The sequence below is a fragment of the Pteronotus mesoamericanus genome, unplaced genomic scaffold (assembly GCF_021234165.1).
Source record: "Pteronotus mesoamericanus isolate MK-2021 breed Mesoamerican mustached bat unplaced genomic scaffold, CSHL_Meso_final contig_68, whole genome shotgun sequence".
NCBI classification, from domain to species: Eukaryota; Metazoa; Chordata; class Mammalia; order Chiroptera; family Mormoopidae; genus Pteronotus; species Pteronotus mesoamericanus.
Genome location: NW_026555234.1, coordinates 12,948,258 through 12,956,262, shown reverse-complemented (window position 1 = coordinate 12,956,262; position 8,005 = coordinate 12,948,258).

The window sequence follows — 8,005 nt, the reverse complement described above, 5'->3', positions numbered from 1 at the left end:
TGGGAAAATTAGTGATGTTTTCTTTTTCTGCAATTTCACTATTATTTCTATAACAGAAGAAAATTCCATGTGGGACAGAAATTTCCTTTAAAAACACAAAACCCTTTCAAACTAAATTTCATTAATCTTCCTAGCACCCTCTATGTTAGGGGGCGAGCTCTGTTCTTTGGAGCTGCTACCCCAAAACTTGGGTTGATGAACTTATTAGGGCGCGTGGAGAAGCTGAGATGGGCTTTCGATCAGACCTGTGGATCTGGTGTCTGCATACTTGGCAACCTCCTAGCCTGATTCATTGGAAGAATCCATAGAAGGGAAAGTGCTTCCATCTGAATTTGTGCTGTGTGCGTGTGACACCCACCTATTCCTAATGATTCTGTCCCTCAATGAGTCAGCAGTGCACCAAGGAAATAAGCGCATGATGTTACAGCCCTGTCAACACCCTGAGGTAAAATACGAAACTTCTGAGTATATAGTAGACCCCCTTATCAGCAGTTTCAGCTACCAACAGTCAACCATAGTCCAAAAACATTACAAGAAAAACTCCAGAAATCAAACATTCATACGTTCTCAATTGTGCACAGCTCTGAATAGCATGAAAATCTTGCCCTGCCCCACTTCGTCCTGCCGTGAACGCGCATCATCACTCTGTCCAGGGTATCACGGGTGCATATGCTACTCGTCAGTTTATCACTTAGCAGCTGTCTCTGTTATCAGCTTATTGTTGCAGGATCACAATGCTGCATCCAAGTAGCCCTTATTTTACTTAATAATGGCTCCAAAGCACAAGAGTCATGATGAATCTGAGTGAATCTGAGACGCCAAGGAGTGCTCCATGTAAGTGAGAAGGCACATACACGTAGAAAAAAAGTAACCACCCCCCTACCTGACATCCACCGGGAGTCTTGGAACACACCCCCCTTGGGTAAGGGGGAGCTACTGTATACGGCAGGTGCTTTATGATCTAGAACGTCCTCTTCAGCCTCATCATCCACAACTCCATGCTTTTCTACAAATGAAATTGAACTTGTGCTTCCAAGCCCTCCACCCACGCTGTGCCTCTCTGCATGTTGTCCTGGCTGCCTGAAGAGGACTTCCCGCCACACCTCCACTCCATCTCCACGTGGCCCACTTGGCCAAGCTCTTTTACCATTCAGATCTCTCAGCTGACACTTCTCCCAAGGATGGTGGCCAACCCTTTCCGTTTGCATGGGACTGAGGAGTTTTCAGGGGTTCAAAATTTCTGTGCTAAAACCAGGAAAATTCCCACCCCTCATTGAGAGAATTAGTTTCTCTTGCCTCTAAATGTTTTTATTTTTAATGTTACCGTGGGCAGCACGCTACATTGCATTTACCATTATTCACATCTTTCCCACTAGAGTGTAAACTCCGAGGGCATGGAAGGGAGTTATTTATCTCTGTAGCCCTAAGTAGTATCCCTTCAGGGCAACAGCATGTTAGAATCTCCTGGAAAGCTTGCTGTTGTTGTTTTTCTTTTTTTAAACACCTTCCAACTCCCAGAGATTCTGATTTAATTGATCCTGGGTGAGGTCTGGGCATGGGTTGTATTTTGAAGCTTAACCAAGTGATTCTAATGTGCAGTCAAGGTTGCTAACACCTGCTCCAGGGTAATGATTCTCAGCTGGGGTGGCGTGTGCATCAAAACTAAACACATCACCCTAGGCCCAAATACCCACCGATTCCAATTTAATTCATCTGGAATGGGGTCCAGGCAGCTGTAGCTTTAAGGTCAGGTGATTCTAATTCATAGCTATCATTAACCCCTGTTTAAACATACAGTAAGTCCTCATTTAACATCATTGGTAGGTTCTTGGAAACTGATACTTGAAGTGAATCAATATAAAATGAAACCAATTTTACCATGGGCTAATTGATATAAACAAGAGTGAAGCTTCTACAGCCTATATCTGCTCACAAAAACATCATAGAGCTCCGAAAGAAAGACCCAAAATGCTTCTAACATTAAACATTGAAATAAATGTGAGATGCACACATATTTGAGAAAAATTTAAAAAAATACAAGGTCAGAAAAAGTACAGCCATTGTTAATATAATGACAATGGTTTGTACGACATCAATGTAACCTGGCAGCCAAGGAGAGTGGACTAGAATGCGCGTGTGTGAACAATGATAACTTCAATGTACTAGTCAGTGAGGGTGGTAGATGTCATTGAGTGATCATGTGTACTGCGTGGCCATCACGTTCAAAATGACTGAGTGAGTAGGGCAACGAATCTGCATCAAATTTTGCATTAAGCTTGGATATTCCTCTGCAGAAACTATTCAGATGATTCGGAAGTCAGCACCTATGGATAACTTGTCATTGGCAGCTTCATCGTGACAATGTGCTGGCTCATGCATCATGTCTCCTGCAGAGTTTTTTGGTGAAATATCACATCACCCAGGTAACTCAGCCCCTCAACAACCCAGAATTGGTGCCCTACGACTTCTGGCTTTTCCCAAAACTAAAATCACCTTTGAAAGGGAATAGATTTCAGACCATCAATGAGATTCAGAAAAATATGCCATGTTAGCTGATGACAATTGGGAAGACTGTGTGAGGTTCCAAGGTGCCTACTTTGAAGGGGGCTGAGGTGTCATTGTCCTATTTACAATATTTCTTGTATCTTGTATCTTCTTTAGTAAATGTCTTTTTTTTCATATTACAGGGCTAGTTACCTTATGGACAGACCTCATAAGTCAGATAATGATTTTTCAGCCCACAGATTCCTGTTCAGGTTCATGGGGATGTTGAGAGTTGATCCTGGTAGCTCAGGGTACTAGGTGGGACTCACCCTGGACAAGACGCCCTTCCAACACAAGGCCAGTTACACATGCTCACACTCACTCAGAACGGGACAAGTCAGACATGCCAGTTTACCAGCCTACCTTTGGGAGGTGGGAGGAAACTGGAGGACCCAGAGAAACCCCACAGTGCAGACAGTGGTGAGGACCTGCTGTATATGCATGTACATATGACCACAACAAATTCCAGGCCATTCCTGTTGCCCTTAACTCTTGCCAGGTCCCTGAATACTAAGTGCTGATCATAAACAGATGTTAAGAGCTCATGGAACTAATACCTTCAATTTTTTGGCTCATGCCAGTATGGAAGTTTGTTTTCCTCAAGAGTCCCACAGCCTCCTTCGTACCCACATCCAGCAAGTACATCCTTGTCTGGCTTCGGGCCCTCACCCATTACCAACCCTTCTTAGAGCCTTTCACCCAACCTCCATGTTACCACACTCACGTTCCAGGTGCTACTGTCCTTCCTTCCCACCAGGTGACATTCGCACAAAGAGTGATTCTCCAGCTCTGTTGTGCCATTGTTCTAACTCTCTCCTGACCCTCTGCAGCCTCCCCCATGACCAGCATGGTCCACAAACACACAGGGCTTCTTTGTCTCTCAGACCCACGCGGCTAATTCCCCTAATCAGAAACCTTTCACTTTGTCTGAAAGGATTTGCTAGAAGATTTAAGTGTCCCGGTGCGCACATGCCACTGAGGTAGGAGTTCAAATGTCATGTCTTCAGAGAGGCCGGGCCTGTCCGCCCTGTCCAGAGCCACCACTCTCTAGCATGCCAGCTTCTGTTTGTTTCATCACAGCACTTGTCATTTTCTGAAATTATCTTGTTCAGATGTGTGCTTTTTTTTTATATCCAACTCCCCTTTATTGAATGTAAACTCCATGAGAAAAAAGAATGTGTGCATCTTGCTTCCTGCTGTGTCACCAACGCCTATAAAAGTACCTGCTCAACAACATTTCTGGAAATGTAGTAAGTACCTACCCAGGTTTCCCCCACTTTTCAAAAGTTTGCATTATACCACTTTGCTTTTATGAAAGATATAATGTTTGTACCTGTTTTTGCTAATCAAAAGAAATCGGAAGAGAATTTTTGTTTCTACAAAAAAAAAAAGTGAAAATAGCATGTAGTGTTTTGCAGCCAATGTTGCAGAGGCAGAGCACACCCTGAGCAGTGAGCGGGCCACAACCGAGCTCCTTCCCTGGGAACCACACACAGCTTCTCTGCATTGGGCTGCCATGGCCTTGAACTGTGTCTGTGAGCATCTGTGTTTCATCTTTATTTATTCTGTGTGTCTGTTAACAAGATGTGTTCTAAGGTACCAGAAAAGCTTAAGAGAGCCCATCAGGGTGTTATACTTCATGTAAAACTGGGTATAATTAAGTGTTTCCCTCATGGTGAACAAAATACATTGTGTGTGCATTGAACTTGCATGCGTCCACCATCATACTATTTATACACAGAAAGAATCTTGAAAGCTGCTAAAGTTACTATTGGTTCTGCTAAGAGCAAAGCGGGCTCTTTTAGTTGGTGTCCAGTAATTGGTAAAATGGAAAGTCTATCACTTGAGTGAATAGATGAGTGTAGAAAGCATTGTGTGTATTTATCGTATCATTTCTGTTCTTCCTATATGTTAGAATTATTTCAGGATTTATGCGTTATTTGGTATGATTTGGTGGGCTATTTTTGGGGCCTGGGAACACTTAAAAATTTCTCTATAGATAATTCATAATTGCTTCGTTGCATTATGCCATTCTGGGTTATGGAAGGGTGCATAGGAACACTCCTTTCAGATAGCAGGGGAAACCCGCAGTGCATTCTGAGGTTAGACACTCTTTGGTTGGGATTCTCTCTGTCCCTTCCTAGCTGTGCCATCCAGGGCAGCTTTACTCAGTGACCATCAATATTAGCGTCACCTGGGAGCTCTTGGGAACTACAAATATTTGGGCCCCATCCCAGACCTACTGACTCAGAATCTCTGAAGATGGGGCCCAGGAAACTGTTCTATCAAGCTTTTCTTGTGATTCTTATGTACCCTAAACTCTGAGAAAAACTGATCTAGGTCAAATTAGGAAACCCTCTGACCCCAGAACTCCCTTTATGTTGTAAAAACTGTGAAGAGCACAAATGATAAGGATGTATGCAGAAATGCTTAGCACAGAGGAGGTGCTGAAAAGATAATGGCTTTCTTGCATTTACCTTTATTTTTAAGAAAACAATATAGATCTAATTATTTTCAGTCAGGCAGAATTCTCACAGTCATTTTTTTTTCTGGATGCTCAACACACTAGGAGAAGAGAGAAGGCTGTACTATTGAAAACAAGCTGACTGCCTATCCATAAGGAAGTGTGTCCATCTGGGGCCATTTAAGACTGGGGCAAACAGTCCTTCATACCTCAGTAGTCCCCTACACTACAGCACAGTTCAATAATTGGTGTCCATAATGATGATCCTGCATTATTAAGTAATTGAAAAATTCTTCTCTGGAGTCTCTCCTCAAGTGTGTTCAGCTTCTATTAGGAAGATTTTCCATTTGAAATATTTAAATCACTTTTGGGGGCCACAGACAGGATAAGGTTTGGTTACTTGGAACACTTTACTTGATAAAATTATCTTATTCTCTGTAGATTCGATAGGAATTAGATATTTGTATCTATTTGTCAACGTATTTCCCCTGGTGAGTAGGGCACTCCTGAACCAAAGGGGCTGTGTCTTCTCTGTCCTTGGAATTGCATTCAGCACCTAGTTCAAGTGGCTCCACACAAAAGGTACCCGAAAGGACTGTGGTATGAGAGGTTGGTTGACCTCCACAACCTGCATTTTCTACTGTGAAGACAATGGGTCATCACCGTAATCACTGCCCTCTCCGATACCCTTTAAGCTTGTGCTCTTGCCAGATAAGCTAAAGATAAAACAATTCTCAAAGTCACTGGCATTTATTGAAAGCCAAAGAAATTAGTGAGCTCTGACATTTATAGGTCTTAAACATTAAAGAAGTTAAAAGTGGTTCGAGCAAGGTTCAAGTTTTAAATGTAATGCCATGTGAGTTGCTGTTAATTCTGTAATAACTACTCTGTTTATTATTTCCACAGCCAGATTTACAGTTCTGGTTAGCCCCATCTTTAACAACATGATTGCTCACCTTCCAAGCTTTTCCATTTTCCAATGACCTAGGCTATCTCCTAGGAATAAGGGATGATGAGGCATTCCTTAATAGTTCACAATTTTGAGCACTTACTATAGTCAAAATGTGTTATAGTTGTTTCACATATATTAATTTATTTAATCTTCACAACAACCCAATAAGGTAGGGATCAGTAGGAAATCTGTTTTACATGTGAGGATTCAAAAGTACACAGAGGCTATGCCATTTATCTAAGGCGACACAGCTGATAGGTGGCACAATGAGTCACACTCAGAATCTGTATTTGTAATTATTCTGCAATACTGTCTTCCAAGGAAATATGTTTCAGGCGAGGAGAAAACAAACTGTTCATTATTCCTTGTGTGGGACATAAGTCCTAGACCTCTGAGGAGGGGAAAGCTAGAAGGCAGGGGAACCTTTCTGTCCTGAGGACATCCCCCTTCTTTCTCTGCTCCAGGACCTACCTCCCTATCCTCAACAACACTGAGAGAACGGATGGAACTCTCTCTCAGGTTCAGGTAAAGCAACTGCAGGACTTCTCCGTGGTCTTTGCTGTTGCAAATTCAGTGCGGGTAGTGTAGCTAGCAAAAGCTCTGGAAAACAATCATGGTGCAAATGAGGTTAAAACCATTATTAATACGAGGTTTGGGCCATCTTTGTTGATTTGACTTTACTCAATTATGACTGGTCTCAGCATCCATTAGCATTAATAATTGATGCTTGGCTACATTTTTTTGGAACTGTTCACTTTGAATTTTATATATACATATACACACACCTATATAAAACACATACACACATACAGCTATATGCACTTACATGCATATGTATACCTATACATGGATGGATATGGTACATACATACACATATACACATATATATTTATATATTAATCTGCAAAGCTAAGGTTTACTTTATAGGAGAAAAAGTCAAGCTTACTACTGGTAGGAAACTAATTCAGAGAGGAGGCAGGCATTTGCTTAGTGATATTGAACTAAGTAAACGAAACCTGTCCAACAGGCTTGAACAATAAACACAATGAAGCCTCTGGGTAGCACAGCAGGTTCACCCCCGGAAGAAGCCCTTCTGTCTCCACAGGGCTAGAGCCCGAGTTTGATGCAAGAGCGGATAGGAGCAGCCCCGTTCACCACTGCTGGGGGAGACGCAGGGCTCGGTCGGCATGGGTGAATGAGAACACTCTTTTGGCTTTTCAGTGAATACAGAATAAATGTCACTTTCTTTGGAAATGACCTTTCTGCTATTCTCATCTTTGTATATAAAGTTGCTGTGTGAGAAAAATCCATGCCTATGAATTTCATTTCTGAAGGCACAACAGAATCATTCCATAGACATTTTCAAGATGGATGGACTAAAAAGTATCAGAAGCAGAGATGAGAGTCGATTTCTTCAGTGATCTTGAAAGAATCAACATCATCAGGTTCTCATCTGGCGTAATTCAGTAGGGGTTTTAGATTCTCATCAGATGAGTATTTGGATCGAGAAATGCAGCACAGTTCTTAGAAAAGGGTTTGTCTGGAACTGTTTGGCTTTCATTCACCAAGAAAAAAAAGAATAGCGTATGCTCTTCATTGGGCACTGTTCCTGGCCCTTCTGTCCACAAAACACAGAGAGCTTGAATTAATTCCCTTAAAATTTTAGAGATGAGTATACTCATGATGTCGTTAATGAAAAAAAAAGAGTGTATACTCTGTTGTAGAATTGCTAGAAACAATAGCAATCTCACACACAGGTCTTCAATGACCAGCATTTGTACGAAGGGTGTATTCTAGCCTGTACAAGTAGAGAAGTGCTGCACATGTGTTGCATTCTTGCAGGACTAATAATGCAATGACAAAAGCAATCAACCTTTAAAAAAAGTCTCAGCTGTCCAGCAAATGGACGATCATTATTATAGCAAATCACTATGTACCTGAGAACAAATGAAGTTTACAGTTCAGTGTAATTCAATGGCCATTCCGTCACCAGCTCCCCAAAGTAGTGCCATCTCTCAGAGGAATACAATTTGTGATTTGAATTT